Source organism: Podarcis erhardii, assembly GCF_964252035.2.
Source record: "Podarcis erhardii genome assembly, chromosome: 8".
NCBI lineage: Eukaryota > Metazoa > Chordata > Lepidosauria > Squamata > Lacertidae > Podarcis > Podarcis erhardii.
The window spans coordinates 38,478,643-38,494,829 of NC_138499.1; the positions used below are offsets into that span (position 1 = coordinate 38,478,643).

A 16,187-nucleotide genomic window follows, 5' to 3' on the forward strand; every position below is an offset into this window, starting at 1 on the left:
ATTTCTATGCACAACAATATACAGTGGTACCTCGGGTTACATACGCTTCAGGTTACATACGCTTCAGGTTACAGACTCGGCTAACCCAGAAATAGTACCTCAGGTTAAGAACTTTGCTTCAGGATGAAAACAGAAATTGTGCTCCGGTGGTGCGCAGCAGCGGGAGGCCCCATTAGCTAAAGTGGTACCTCAGGTTAAGAACAGTTTCAGGTTAAGAACGGACCTCCGGAACGAATTAAGTACTTAACCCGAGGTACCACTGTAAAATACACAAGAAATGTGGTTTAAAATCACGCAACATCTTGCATAGCACATTACAACTGCTACAACAGGCAGAAAAAAGTATTTAATTGGTCTGCCAAGACTCTCAGCAATTTTCATATGGTCAGGGGGCGGGGAGTTGGAAAACCACTGATTTTTATATTGTTTTGTGTGTGTGTGTGTTTTCTATCATCCCTGGTTTGGAAAGGTACCATAGAGAAAGAGGAAGAGGGTATTGTTTAATTGGCAATGTTATTTTGATGTGTCTCGTTTTGAGGTCCCTTACCTTTTTGTTGTTGCAATTGTCTTTTTCCTCTTCTTTTTCCTCCTCTTTAATGATTATCCAGCAGTGGAAAATGTAGAAGTCCTAAAAAAATTAAAAATTGTAATTCCTTTAGTGCCTTAAAATGTTTATATAATGGGGGTGGGTGTTCACATGTAGCGTTTGATAATTAGTACTTTGCAATATTTTATTCCTAATATCCTTAGTAATTACAATAAATATATTTCCTGGTTCTAAAAAAAAGAACATGGGCAACACAATAAATGTGCTGCTGCAACCATATATATATATATATATATATATATATATATATATATATAAACTTCTTTTTAACCTGCATTCCAAGCCAGCCTACTAGATAATCAGAGGCATTGTTCACTCCCTGGGTAAGAAAACAAGTTCCCATTTATATTGCTCTAAATGTCTGCCAACATTTTATACCTGTTGTAAGTTCTTGATTTCAAAATGCCCATAATTATTTCAATCCTGGTTGTGTATAATAAGCTTCAAATGACAGGTCACTACTTTATTATAAATATGATTATTTCTAACATGCAAATGCTAAACACGTGCACAGCAGAAATGCCAACAGCTTACTAATGTATAAACTGGAGGTGGAGCTTCTCCAGTTATACTGCCTATCATTTATCTCATAGTAGCAGCTAATTAATTGCTACTTATACACAGAGGCAGCTCTGTTTAGGGAAGCTTTTAATGTTTGACAGACTATTGTATTTTAATATTTTATTGGAAGCTGCCCAGTGTGGCTGGGGAAACCCAGCAACTGGGCATGTTGCCAGGCAACTATGTGTTTATGTGCAGATCAGAAAAAAATTCACCCCATGAACAAGGCTCATATTCTTGTTGGCTATCTGGAACTAATATCTGTAAAACACCTCTGTGGTATGAAGCATATTGGACAGGCTATAATGATACAGATTAAGCTTTTTAAACGAGGGCATAGTTGCATGCCTCTTTTTAATACTATACTGTATAATGCTGAAAGCAGTCCAGCTACAATCTTTGGACTCCTTATGGTGACCTGTTTATTACGCATTTATCCTGTTTAGCTTGCGCAAAGCTTATGCAGAAGTTGGATTAAATCTGGTCTTTATTAGGCTTTGTTTACAGGGCAGTTACACAACAAGCATTCCTCCTGATTTGGTCTACCCTTTAATCAACTGATTATCCCACACTTCTCTGTGCATTTCGTCCTCACTTTCCTAACCACAAAAGACCCGCCTTACAAAATTACTTTACTCCAATTTAATTCCACATATAATTGCAACCTACATTTCCAGCATGCGACTGAATTACACCTGCAAAATACTGGCAGGCCAGAGGTGACTACAATCATATCTATGTAGAAGTACATTCCCATTGAAATAAATGAAACCTGTCAAGTAATACACTCAGAAACAAGGGGAAAGTGCCACAGAGTTCAAAACGTAGTCGGTTCAAAACTCCAGAGACCCAGAATTTCACAGTGCAGGAACTGTGATAAAAATTGGTTTGGACAAAACTGGCTTTCTGCTTCTGCTTCAGTCATTTATACTCTGGCTAGACATATGTGTAAACTAGTGAGTTCAAACTGCTTAACAACAACATTGTGAACTGATTCTGTAGAAGCAATGTTAATTGATCACCATAGAATATATTTTTGTACAATGTGACTGAAGTTACAGTCAAAAGGCAAGATATTTTTGTCAGCAAACGTTGGTTATAATTATTATTCTTTATTATTTTCGGTCACTGCTGTTTTTAAAAATTCTCAAAGCAGTTCCCAAATTCCAGTTTGTCAAGGTAATATGACGGTCAGGGCAAGGAACGTTTGCAAGCAGAACATCAACTCATGGCTGTCTTTGGCCAACCACACTTCTTATCTTCTTGTCTTCTAATTTGACTAAGGCAGGGGTGAGAAACAGATGTTTGAATCCATCTCCCACAACTGCAGCCATCATAACTGTGAAAAGAAAGTCTTTGGAGATAGGTGATAGATAGATAGAGTCAAACCTCAGTTCCCGAATGCCTCCATTATTGTACATTTTGGCTCCTGAATGTCAAAAACCTGGAAGTAAATGCTCCGGTTTTCGAATGTTTTTGGAACCTGAACGTCCGACATGGCTTCCACTCCACGCCTCAGTTGTCAAACATTTCAGAAGTCAATCAGTCTTCCAGAACAGATTACGTTTGAGAACTGAGGTTTGACTGTAGAGATAGATAGATGAAGATGATAGGTAGATAGATAGATGATAGATAGATGATAGATAAATAGATAGATAGATAGATGATAGATGATAGATAGATAGATAGATAGATAGATAGATAGATAGATAGATAGATAGATGATAGAGAGAGAGAGAGAGAGATGATAGAGAGATAGATGATAGAGAGATAGACACTGTCATGTACTACTAAAGATTAACTTAAATATACCCCAGAACAGCAGCAATTATGTTAAAACTTTAAAAATGGCATGTTACATTGTTCCAACCTATTGAATCCTTAGCCTAAACATTTGAAATGGCTATTCAATTACACTCAGACTTGTAAAATGCTTATATGATGCTTAGACCAGATAATAGTTTACTTTCTCAGGCAGTAGTTAGATTTTCCTCAACAAATAATCTGAAAAATCAAGCACTCATTCCTGAATAACCAGCAGAAACAAAAACTGATATGATAATCAGACAGCAGGGAAATGAAAGACTTCTGGAAAAGAAAGGCTTTCAAACAATGACAGAACACAAAGGGGACAAGCTGGTTTCCCAAGACAGGGAATTCCATAACTTGTGTGTCACTACCGAATGGCTACTAGCCATGGTGGTTCAACCTCCAGTGTCAAAGGCTGCATACAAGTTGCTAGTCATCACATGTATGGAGAGTGATGTTGCACTCAGACTCTGCTTAAAGGCTTCTCATGGGTCTCATCTGGTTGGCCATGGTGATAACAGGATGCTCAACTAGATGGGCCTTTGGCCTGATCCAGCAATAACCTAGATTACTTCAAAAGTCAAATTAGAAGAAGGGAGAAAACCTATGACTAACATACCATGTCCTACTAGATAATTATTTTAGGTTTACTGCATCAACAGCTTCTTCTTTTTCTTAATTCTTTTGGGTCAAGTTTTCTATATCTTTCACTTAATATAGACAAATAATTAGTCATTTAGATATCCCTATTAAAGCAAGCAAATGTTCCTTTGGTCATATTTGTCTTCATTTGTCCAGAGTGCTTAGCATTATTTTTGTTTGTGTGATTATATGGGGGGGGGTTGTCTGGTACAGGGTTGAAAGTTGTACTATGCCATTTCATAACAACACAATTGTAGGAAACTTTTAAAATTTACATATGTTAGCACCATATGTTAGCAAAATATTCAATATTATTAATTTCACCTTTTTAATCTCCAGATTGTGATCTAATCCCTATCCCCCGGTAAACAGGAGAGCATCACTAAGCTAACAAAGGAAAGGCCTGGAATATCATTCAAATTCAAATCTTGACCTATGAGTTCTGCTGCCCTGTAAGTCACCTTCAAGAACACAGAATCCTTTAAAGGTCAAAGCTCTTCCAAAGGCATCTGCAAGAGTTGTCCATCTGGCTTCTTCTTTAGCCCAGCTCTCTTTGTTATACTTGGTTGATTTTTTACCTTTTTAGTAAAAAAATTAACTTTTCTTCTGCCTTGCTTAACATTTCATTTTCCCCTGTTATGTAGATTTTGGCCAATGGCTTTAGCTATCTATTTCTTTTCAATTGGGTTTTGTTTTTTTCCAGTGTGGAAGTTGTGGCTTTCTTTTGGTTTTGTTACACACACACCCACAGAGAGAGAGAGAGAGAGAGAGAGATGGGTGGTGCTGTGGCCTAAACCATCAAGCCTCTTGAGTTTGTAATGCCAGCAGTTCAAATCCACACAACGAGGTGAGCTCCTGTCGCTTTGTCCCAGCTCCTGCCAACCTAGCAGTTCAAAAGCATACCAGCATGAGTAGATAAATAGGTACCACTATGGTGGGAAGGTAAACAGCGTTTCCATGCACTCTGACTTCCATCACGGTGTTCCGTTGTGCCAGAAGCAGTTTGGTCGTGCTGGCCTCATGACCCAGAAAGCTGTCTGTGGACAAACGTCAGCTCCCTCAGCCTGAAACCAGAGATAAGCACCACACCCCATAGTATAATTTGACTGGCCTTAACTGTCCAGGGGTCCTTTACCTTTACCTATATATTAGTACTGGGCTTTTTCACTTTCCTGCCTATAGAAGTTGCTGTTTCCTCTGGCTGAAAAAGTATATTGCAGCTAGCTCAAACGTTCTTAGTTAAGGATTTAGATTGAATAATAATGTTAACTATGTAGAGATTACAATGTTCTCCTTTCTCCTTTGCTCTTAATTATGTGCAGGTCTTTCTAACCAGTGGTATAGTGGTTAGAACAGTGGTTTTCATCCAGTGTGCCATAGCATCCTGGGGACAACACTGGCCTCTGTGCCTATTCCTTCCCTCTGTCCTCTGATGCCCTCTTCATCTCTGCTTCCCAAAGACTCTGCAGGCAAAGGGTGGCATAACTGGGCTCCTGAGCCCCACAAGGGTGCTGTAGAAAGAATGCACAGTGATTCATCAAGGGAGCCATGGACTCAAAAAGTTTGAAAACCTCTGGGTTAGAGTGTTGGAATAGGTCCTGGGAGACCAGGGTTCAAGTCCTGACGCAGCCATGAAGCTCACTGGGTGACCCTGGGCCAGTCGCTGTCTCTCAGCCTAACCTAACATGGTTTATTGCAACTATTAATATTGCTCAGTTTGATGTGGCTGGGTACATAAAAACTGAGACCTTTTGGGATGAAGCATAGTCCAGACCCATTAGATATTATTCAAACTTTTACTTGCAGAACTCTCTTTAAAACATAACCAAAAAAAGTAAATGATACATCTAAACAGTTCCATATTTTGTGCATATCCAGCACAGGCTCAGCACCTAAGCACCTGGAACCCCTGGAATCTCGCACCACTCAGAGATTTGGGGGTGGGGTGGGCCATGCAACAACGTGTTTAGCATCCATCTGGTGTGAAGTTGCTATACTCATGTCCAGGAAAACTGACAATCTCAAGCTAAACTATACCTTTAAAACACATAATTCCCCTCAAATAATAATTTACCCTTCACAGATTTACCATTTCCAGCAACCCTTAACAAACTACAGTACCCAGAATTCTTTGAGGGAAAGAATGCACTTTGAATGTTCTGTAAAAGTAGTGTACATGTAGCCTCAGCCCCTATGTATAAACCCAGATATTTCAGAGCACATTTCAGTAGCTTTTCAACAGACTGGAGTAATTTGATCTCATTTGCCTGAATGCACCAGTTCCAAATGCTCGCTTCTTCACACAAATCTATTATATTAAAATTACCAATCATAGCCAATAGCATGTAACCATAGTGATGAGTGTTACCTGACCTGCCACTGTAGAAACCTCATCCCTATAGTTCATACTACATTTGAAGACACATCTACCCAGGACTTCAATTTTATTCAGCCAACTGAGGGCTTATCCAAACTTACATTTTCCTCTACATTTTCTAGGCATGGTCTGCATTCCATGTCCAAGTGCCTTCTTTCTTTCTTTCTTTCTTTCTTGTCCAGAGCTTTCCCCACAAAAAATTGCACTTTAAAGCTGAATCGGAGTAAATGGCATTCCACAGAAAACCCCAATTGCCATTTGTTGTGCTTCAGCTTTAAAGAGCAGGTTTTCGCAGGGAAAGCTCCAGACAAAAAAAAGAGCGGCTACTCAGACACAGCACTTTAAAGCGGGGATCTGTGCCTGAAAAGAGTGGAACAAAAGGTAAGTGTGGATAGGCCTGTAGTGCTTTCCTCATTTCCCTCTTTATGAATGCCTAGGATGGAAACAAGGCAATATTATTGCAACCTACCTTCCCTCTCCGTTTACAGACCTTGTAATACGGCGGGGGGGGGGGGGCTATGGCCCTGCAGGTGTACTTAGCACGGTGTTATTTTTCTAGAAAAAGAGGTGCCGGAACTCAGCACGAACTTCTCCCTTCTTGTCTTGGAATAGCAATGGCACCCACCTGAGAGAGCTCCTGCTGGGGGGAAAGTCCTGACTCAGCAGGTATTGATGTCAGGTACTTAGCAGGCAAAACTGTTGAAATAAACATGTATTCATTACACAGTGAAAGACAGCCATAGAGTAAGCCACCCACATCTCACATAGCAAGGTGTCCCACCCTATTAGTTGCCATCAGCCGTGCCTCCACTCTAGATGGGATGCAGACAAAAGTTTCTCTTTCTGATCTTAGAGTTCAGGCAGGTTAGTACAGGAAGAGGAGATCTCAGGAATTTCAAAGTTATCGCTAGCACTTTGTATTGTAACCCAAAGCATACAAGTGTAGACTGTTGTGCATGGTCTAAAAGGATGTGGGCAGAGAAATAAGAACTTGTGGACATCCAATGACAATGGATGTTCAAGTTTCAAAGGGACAAAAGAAATTACTAATTCACAAAGTGCATTAAATCACTCCCACAAGTGGCAGTGAAGGCCACTAACTTGGATGACTTTAAAAGAGTATTAGACAAATTCATGGTGGATCAATGGATACTGGCTAAATAATAATGATAATAATGATAACGATAATAGTTTCTATACCACCCTTCATCCAAGGATCACAAGGCAGTTTACAATATAAAAACACAAAAATACCTAACTTACAGGCAATGACCGTTTTGCATGGGGGTTGCATTCCTCACCCCCACACGCATCAGTGTGTGTAAGCCACCTCTGCCCCATTACGCCTCTGCTCACACCTTTCCCAGCCAATTCAAATTTGTGGTGATGTGTGTGTGCATGATTGCTATGCTCTGCCTCCCTGATCAGAGGCAGCATGCTTCTGAATAATACCAGTTACTGGAAACCTCAGGAGTGTGCCCAAGTCCTGCTTTCTGGCTTTCCATTGGCATAGTGCCCAAATGTATAGAGTGCCAACCACACCTGTAAAGGGATGGCATTTCAAGGAAGTGCCAAAGGCAATACTGTATGTGACAGGTGTAAGGTAGCAATTAGAGGATAGTGAGACAATAGGATCACTAATATGAATGCTGAAATAAACCACGAATATCAGGTAAGAGCTAGTTGATGGGAGTTGGCCGGTTGGTATCAGGAGGTGGTGAATGCTTCCTTATGGAAAGGGAAGGTGCTGGTTACCTTGAAAGAGGTGGTGCTTTCTGCACCCATGGTATAACATATTTTTCCGTGTATATGACTATATTTTTTCCTAAATTTTTGAAGTTTAACATAAGGGGTCGTCTTATACACGGATAGTGCATAGTGCATTTTTTTTTTATTTTGAGTCCCAAAAAATAAGGGTCGTCTTATACATGGGGGCATCTAATACACGGAAGAATACGGTAATTATAATTCCCTCCCAGCCATAAATATTCCTGGCGAAGGTGCATAAGAAGTTACTGTTTAGATTTTCTTGATTAGCCAGGCATTTTAATTATTTTGCATTGTTTTTATGCTTTGTTGTACTTGGTTGCCTTTATGTTTTCAAGGTAGGTGTTGTTGTTAAATACCAATTAAATGCCAGAAGAGACTCTGTTTTAAATACATTCATCTGTAATGATCATAGAGTAAAACACTTCCTCTGTGTTATTCAATTCCTGAGGAACACCACCAGGGTGGGTTTTCATTCTATTCAGAAAGCTTGTGAATTTTGCTGTTGCTAATGTTGAGGTAGCTATTTCAAACCAGTTTTGCTACGGCTGATGGTTTAGACTTGTCTTAAGAATTGTTTCTGCTGGCTTTTCTTTCTTTCTAGCGTGTTTCTTGTTTTTGCTGTGTACAGTGGTACCTCAGGTTAAGTACTTAATTCGTTCCGGAGGTCCATTCTTAACATGAAACTGTTCTTAACGTGAACACCGCTTTAGCTAATGGGGCCTCCCGCTGCTGCCGCACCGCCGGAGCACGATTTCTGTTTTCATCCTGAAGCAAAGTTCTTAACCTGAAGCACTATTTCTGGGTTAGTGGAGTCTGTAACCTGAAGCGTATGTAACCTGAGGTAACTAGTTGTTTAATAATTTATAAGTTGCCTAGAGAGTTTATTAGTTGATTATAGCAGGGTAGGGTCCCTGAAAAATAAAATCTTCACTGCAGGTGAGTTAAAATATTATGGCATGAAACCCAATCTCCAAGTGGTGAGAGACTCAAGGGGTGTCTTGTCTAGAGTTTAGTTTCTTTGGAATAAAGGGCAATGGAGAATGTGGCGTCTTTAGGATACTATAGGGTTTCCCCCCACACACAAACTTACAACCTGAGCATAGGATGGAATGGCTCACAGCACTAACACCCCAGCAGATCTTGCTTCCCATTACATTTCCAGGGATGCCACAGCAAAGATCTAGCACAGAGCAAGACATGTCTCTGTGTCTCCAGCTTCCAGCAGTGCTTAACTGGCCAACTGTAATGGTTCTAGGGGTTGCTCGTGCGTAAATCGGTGCCACGCTTGGCTGGGTTACCTGGGTGAACCCTTTCTGTCCGGACAGCCACCCTCTGTGGCTGCCTCAATCTCTGGCAGAATCCGTCAGTGGGCGTTTCTTGAACTTCTTCCAGCAAAGAAGCTCTTTGATGCCTAGTCTCCGCCTACTCTCGCTGCGCGGAAGTCTTCTGCGCAGGGAGGGTGTGGGCAGCGGAGGACCCGTGCTCTCCCCGCTGGTCTCCTGCGAGGAATCATGGAGCCCCCTCGCCGATTCCCCCATCTGCCCCCCTTCTCCACTGGTGCTACGCTGATTTTCTTCCCCAGCAGATGGGCTGCCTCTCTCCCTCCTGGGACGCTCTCTGGCATCCCTCTGGAGCCCTCCCTCCTCCTCTGGCTCCGATGGCAGTTCCCTGACATTATACTTTGAACTTCTTTGAGGTCTCATTTGAACACACACTGTTCTCAGATTAAAGATCTAAACTTAGAATGCGGAAGTACTAAACTTTTTTTTCTAAATTGTTATTCATTGTTGTTTTACACATTGGAGGTTGCTGGGGGTTTTTTAATACATGTATGGTAGTATTCATGGTTTCTGTGAGAAACCTTCTGTGAGAAAGAATTTTTTCAGAATTCCCTACATACTGTGATACACAGAGACAGAGGAAATAACCAAGGAAGGGAAGGGAACTTGTCGAAGTACTATCTCTGTATTAAAACAAAATGTTCTGTGCAGCATGTATCAAAACCCACCTATATTGTTAGTTCTAGGAAGCTCGCTTCTAGATTTTTTTCAAAGAGAGGGGGTTGGCAATGCTTTTCTTTTTCTGTAATTTTATTACACCAAGTTGCTGTGAAGATGGAAAAAGATTGTTATCAGTTAAAATCATATTCAGAAACATTTAATTGTCCTGAAGATATGAAGGATTAACAATTCCATGGTTTATAACCTAATATTATAACTGCAGAAATAGCTAAACAAAAGCATTTTCTATATAAACTGGCCTCTAGCACCCTCCAATGGATTATGGCAGTATAATAATTTGTTGAGGCGAAGCATATTTGTCAAAATGTGTGTGTGTGTTTAAGCATCTTGTTCCTAAGGCAGCCCTCACCAACTTGGTCCCATGCAGCTGTTTTGGACTACAATTCCCATCAGCCCCAGCAATGCTGGAAGGCTGTATTAAAGGATTCTGAATCGGAAATGCGTTCTGTTTAAATCCTAAACTTTAGAAGAGAATCATTCTTAATATTGGATAGAAAAATAAATGCAGAATACATACTTCAATATCTATATAGCCCTGTACCGCAAGACAGCTCCATGTAATCTACATGCCCTTCCACACAAACTAATGGAGATACATCCCAAATTCCCCCCTTGCAAGGGCTTTTCTGAGAATGACTGAACTGGCTGGATAATCTTTTGATGGGAATCAACCCCCAGTCCCCTGCTGTGATCCAAACAAAAATCATCTCCACGCTGCTATTAGCCTTAGCAAAAGACTCCCGTGGCTTTTCTGCTATGGGAGCTTCTCTGCCTGTGGCTAAAAACGATGGGTTTTTTTGACATGGTGGCCAGGGAAACAAAATGTAAACCTTCCCATGCACTACAGTCTTGTCAAAAATGGCCCTGTGTCTTTTGGTATTACAGTGGTACCTCGGGTTAAGAACTTAATTCGTTCTGGAGGTCTGTTCTTAACCTGAAACTGTTCTTAACCTGAAGCACCAGTTTAGCTAATGGGGTCTCCTACTGCCACTGTGCCGGCGGTGCATGATTTCTGTTCTCATCCTGAAGCAAAGTTCTTAACCCGAGGTAATATTTCTGGGTTAGCCAAGTCTGTACCTGAAGCATATGTAACCCAAGGTACCAGTGTACTTTCTAAGACGCTGACACAGTTGCTAATGAAGCATTATTTGTAACATCTAGGTTGACCCTTACTTAAGTACAGGCCACACACTCCCATTTACACGCATTCAATATGTGCACAACCACATATACCCGGTATGTGCATCAAACCAAACCTGGCAAGGGCCCCAAAATGTCACAGAACCGTCATGAAAGGGGCAGGTGTGGCAGGGATGGAACAGGGTGTTTGCAGGATTTTCCAATGATATTTCAAATATATGCAATTTTATTTATGCATGTGGTACCTCAGAATATAATCGCAGCATAAATGGGGGATTGCCTGGATAGGAAGCCATTTTCAAACGAATATCCAATAGCAACTTTTCATATGTCATTTGAAATGCTTTTTAAAAATTGTTCTGTGAACCGCCCTGAGACCTCCAGGTATAGGCCAGTATATAAATTAAATCAAATCAATAGATAGATAGAAGGGGAAAGTGAGTTCCAATCTAACATCAGAGGACTTGTTTCCTTTTGCTATTTGTGCAGAGATTTTTAATGCAGCTCAATAGTCTTTCAATATTATTTCACAAGATCTTTGATTGTAATAAAACCCCAAATCAGTTTGTCATAGGGATATCACATTTTTCAAACAGCCAAACTGCTTTTCCCCCCTAAAAAAATAAATAAATTCCATGTCACATAAGCATATCTATTTATCTATCACTGCCACTGACCTTTTTCTCTTCCACTTATGGTAGGCAATCTCAGGATTGTGTCCACAACTCAAGATCCAAAGGGATGGTCAGGGGTAAATATACTGGGATTTCTTTTTTCTTTGAACCTGTTTTTGAAACTCTCCTTAATTTCAGAAATGATTCACCACATGGCATGAGAATGTTAAGGAATGTTAATGTTAGTATTAAGGAATGTGAATGGATTAAGTCCATTGGTAAGGAAAGAGTTGGCTCCTTCTGAGTCATTTCTGAGATGCTCCTGCCGGAATCTCCTGACTTCCTTATCAGTGTTTCCATGTATATCTGTGAATAATTTGGCTCAGATTATGGTGGTGGATCATAGCAGAACTGGGGAGTTATCTGATGCAAAGAGCTTGTCTGAGAAGAAAACTTGGAGACAGGGTGGATTTGATTTAAATCACTAGTCAGTAAGACTTGATTTAAATTACTAGTCAGTAAGACTTGATTTAAATCAATTTTTTTTACAGAAAGACTCATTCTTGCTGGTATAATCTTAATGTTTACAACCAGATGAAGGTTTCATTTTTGGAATAATAAATTTTCAGAGTAGTTTTTACAGTTATATCAAAAATTACTGATTTGATTATACTATTAGAAATACATAGACAGATAATTATGAAATTATTGTGAGGTTTAATAAGTTAACTGTTTATATTTTGACAACTTTTCTGCTATACTTTATTGGAAGGAGAAAAATAATCATTTCCTTAATAACAATTTAAACAATTTATTTAATTAAAACAATAACATTATAGCATATGTATCCATGTTTGTTAACTGATGTGGTTAAATGTTTTTTTAAAAAAAAAAAAATAGACTGAGTTTTAGCACACATGAAAAACTTAAAACAAATCCTTATTTCCTTTGGACTCTAATGTAACTTAAATAGAAAGCTATCTTTAGAAAGATTTTCCCTCCCAAAGCATTTTATTTTAAAAATCCAATTTAAAATTTAAAAATCCAATTTTTAAATTATTATTTTTAAAAATCATTTATTTTTATCCACCCTGCTTGGAGAACTGACAGACTTCAGGACAAGAGAGCTCCAATCTGTTGCAGGGCTCTATGCAAACGGACTTGGAACTTGCATGTGGACTTTGTTCAACAAGGACTTTGGAGTACAGAAAGCCCCTGTGGGACCAAAGAGAGAAAAGCCTTCAGGTAACCTGTGTTATCATGTGTAACTACAGAGTGTGTGTTTTGTCCATGCCAAGTAAAATAACTCTGCTTAAAAACAATTGTTTCATGTTGGTGATCTTAATTACTTTGCTGACGCTTCTGTTGCGCATACAGATACATATCAGGGAACACATATCATCTTGAGCACATAAAACCACATGAAACCAGTTGCATTGGCTCCTGGCTATTTTCTTTTCAAATTATGGCCAGCTTTTTCCAGCACTGCAGCTGTCACTGCCATCGTGGCACAGCAGCATCAGCCAATGCATTCTTTGGAGGCTAGATCTGCTGCCCCTGTGAATCCTCACCTTGCCTCATGGGTGGGCCAGCCCTGTCCCACAGGCATCTGGGTGGCCACTGTGAGAACAGGATGCTGAACTAGATGGGCAACTAGTCGTGACCAACTCTGGGGTTGCAGCGCTCATCTCGCTTGATTGGCCGAGGGAGCCGACGTACAGCTTCCAGGTCATGTGGCTAGCATGACTAAGCCGCTTCTGGCGAATCAGAGCAGCGCACGGAAATGCCATTTACCTTCCTGCCGGAGTGGTACCTACTTATCTACTTTCACGTGCTTTCAAACTGCTAGGTTGGCAGGAGCAGGGACCGAACAACGGGAGCTCACCCTGTCCTGGGGATTAGAACCGGAGACCTTCTGATCAGCAAGTCCTAGGCTCTGTGGTTTAACCCACAGCGCCACCCGCGTCCCTTTGGATTCACTTACTTAGCTCAAAATGTAACTTCAAAACTTTGAATACCACCTCAGCAATTTAGCTCTATGAGCGCTGGGCTGGCAAAGCCTCACTCCTGTCAGCAATTGTGCTGCAGCATTACGGCGTTCCAGACTAGCTGCAGCATCCCGACCAAGGGCAAGGGAAGCCCCACAGAGAGCGCATTGCTGCAACCCAGCCGACCCTCTGCTCCTAAGTTTGCATGTGTAGAGTCCGAGGTTTCTTCTCCACAAGTGACAAAATACGGGAGAAGTTGTAGCCAAGGTGTAGGGAGGCGACACAGTAGCCGCGCCGGCTCTCCCGGCCCCCTCGGAGGTAGCTGAGATTAGCCGGTAGCCGACTAAGGAGGGCGGGGGCGGAGGCGGAGGCTGCAACTGCTCACACAGCCCAGGAAATCGCTGCCTCTTTAACAACCGCGGCCCTTGGCCGGAGGGGAGGAGACGGGAGCAGCGGCGGGGGAGTGGGTGGGACCTTCCCGGGGCGCGTGCGCTGGCCAAGTGCTTTATAGCTCGGGACTGCAGCCTGTTGTGGGGCGAGGTCGGCTGCGCCGCCGGAGGAGCGTCGCCTGCGGTAAGGCGAGAGGCTTCAGGCAGGCGCGCGCGCGCGTGTCTCGGGCGACTGGCTGGCTGGGGGAGAGAGAGAGAGGGAACACGGGCAGAACTTGGCCCCTGACGCATTTGGCCACTAGCGGCACAGGGAGGAGCGCCGCCTCGGGGGTCCTTCTGGCTGAGCGGGGCCGCGGAGGGGGGCCTGGGGAAATGCGACGCTCGGACGAGGGTCCCCCTGCTGGGCTTCAGCGCGCGCTGTAGGCCGGGGACTTGGACGGCCGCCGGGCAGCTCTTGGAAGCGCCGGCCCTCTTGACGTCACCGCTTCCTCGTCGCCGAAGCCAGCTGCGCTCGGGCGAAATGGTGGCAAAACGGGTCCTGGCGTCGCTGCGGTTCCGGAAAGGGTGGCAGCGGGGGAACTCCTCTCCGTAGGATGCAAACCGACTTGCATGACAGCTAGTCGCGAGCACCTCCGTGAGGCCGACTTCTAGAGCAGACGTCAAGGTGGACGTTTCGTAACGTCGCTATCATCTTCTTTCTTCTTCTTTGGCGATCACTCGTAGCTGAGTAAGATTGTCTTCCATAAACACAGTTTTAACAATGAGTCCCTAAGTGACTGTGGAGGCCAATTCTGGATCCACACGCCCTTCCACAGTGGGGACATTCGTTTCCCGGTGGGAGTAGATTACATGTGGATTTGCCAAGCGTGCCTTCCTCCTAGCACGTTTCTCCCTTGCGTCCTGAGTTCGAGTGTCTTCAAAGCCCATGACACCTTTGGTGAAGGCTGTTCTCCAACTGGAGTGCTCGCAGGCCACTGTTTCCCAATTGTTGGTGTTTATACTACATTGTTTTAGATTTGCCTTGAGACAGTCTTTAAACCTCTTTTGTTGACCACCAGCATTACTTTCCATTTTTAAGTTTGGAATAGAGTAGTTGCTTTGGAAGACGGTCATCAGGCATCCGCACAACATGACCAGTCCTACGAAGTTGATGTTGAAGAATCATTGCTTCAACACTGGTGATCTTTGCTTCTTCCAATACACTAGTATTAGTTCGCCTGTCTTCCCAAGTGATATGTAAACATTTTTGGAGACCCCGTTGATGGAATCTTTCGAGGAGTTGGAGATGGCATTTATAAGTGATCCATGTTTCACAAGCTTAATGTTAAGATGCTTCTAGCAAGGGATTGTTCAACCCTTGGGAAATCGCTTTTTATGAGGTAGAGCTTATCTATTCCTGGCTAAGCCCAAAGAGTTCTTTGCACAAAAGTAGGCTTTATTTGACAAACCAAGGATTCTTGGCTGGGATAGTTAAAGTGAAATATTTTGTTGGTTCCTTTGACTTCAGTTGTGTAGCAATTTCTTCTTTTAATGTGGGGGGGGGATTACTTACGCAGATGGTGGTACGCATGTATGTCCTGAAAGGGAAGCAGGCTGTGGGTAGCTGGAAGCTATATCATGTAGTGTCATTTTCTCAGCTTTTGGCATATTGTAGACAGCAACAATGACCAAAACAGTCTACTAAGACCTCACACCCAAAAAACTGTGTGTACGATTGCACTTGCTCAAGTTTCTTGAGTTGATCAAAAGTGCATAATTTGACTGGATTGAACCAAGTTGGTCCCTCCAGAAAGCATGAGTAGAAAACACCCATGATTTATACATGGTGGTAGATTGCAAAGATTCAAATGGATTTCTGTAAAACACACCCACGTCTTTGTCACTCTACTGTGTCTCTAAAAGTAGCAGAACTTGAAAAGCCGTTTTGCAGTCTGAGGAAAAGTGAGAAGGTTCTTGTAATAATTGAGACAGCAGGCAGTATATCAGTAAACATTTAGGCAGCTTGGAAGCACTTACTGCTGAAACCCAGGACATTTTAATTTGTGGTTAGTAGATGTATTCAGGGCTACATGAGCACACATTGAATTGAGGCCAAGATGCATGAGCCTCTGGCTGGCCATATCTCGCAAGCTAATCCAAATAAAATTAAGTGAAAGAATGAAAGAATATACAGTAGACCCTCTGGATATGGATTTCATTCGTTCCGGGGGTCCATGTGCACCCCGAAAAATCTGTAAGCAGAGGCACCGCTTCTGCACACGCATGCAGC

The 16,187-nt window shown here is 42.2% G+C and overlaps 1 protein-coding gene and 1 long non-coding RNA gene across 4 annotated transcripts in view; one reads left to right on the forward strand and one right to left on the reverse strand.

The window, feature by feature from the left end:
- SDR16C5 (short chain dehydrogenase/reductase family 16C member 5) overlaps positions 1–16,187 on the forward strand; it is a 35,768-nt gene that overhangs the window by 3,125 nt on the left and 16,456 nt on the right. The window contains exon 1 of one of the 3 annotated variants that reach the window (XM_081874685.1): positions 13,967–14,102. The exons of 1 other annotated variant lie outside the window; for it this stretch is intronic. The gene's annotated coding sequence lies outside the window, so the exon portion shown is untranslated. Of the gene's footprint in view, positions 1–13,966; positions 14,103–14,432; positions 14,583–16,187 lie in introns of those variants that run through there. One more of the 3 variants, XM_081874687.1, reaches the window with a different exon arrangement.
- LOC309349154 lies at positions 1,796–7,872 on the reverse strand. The gene is made up of 2 exons (XR_014159774.1): positions 6,622–7,872; positions 1,796–2,447 (listed from the first exon to the last, which is right to left on the reverse strand). It is a non-coding gene; the product is annotated as an uncharacterized lncRNA (long non-coding RNA).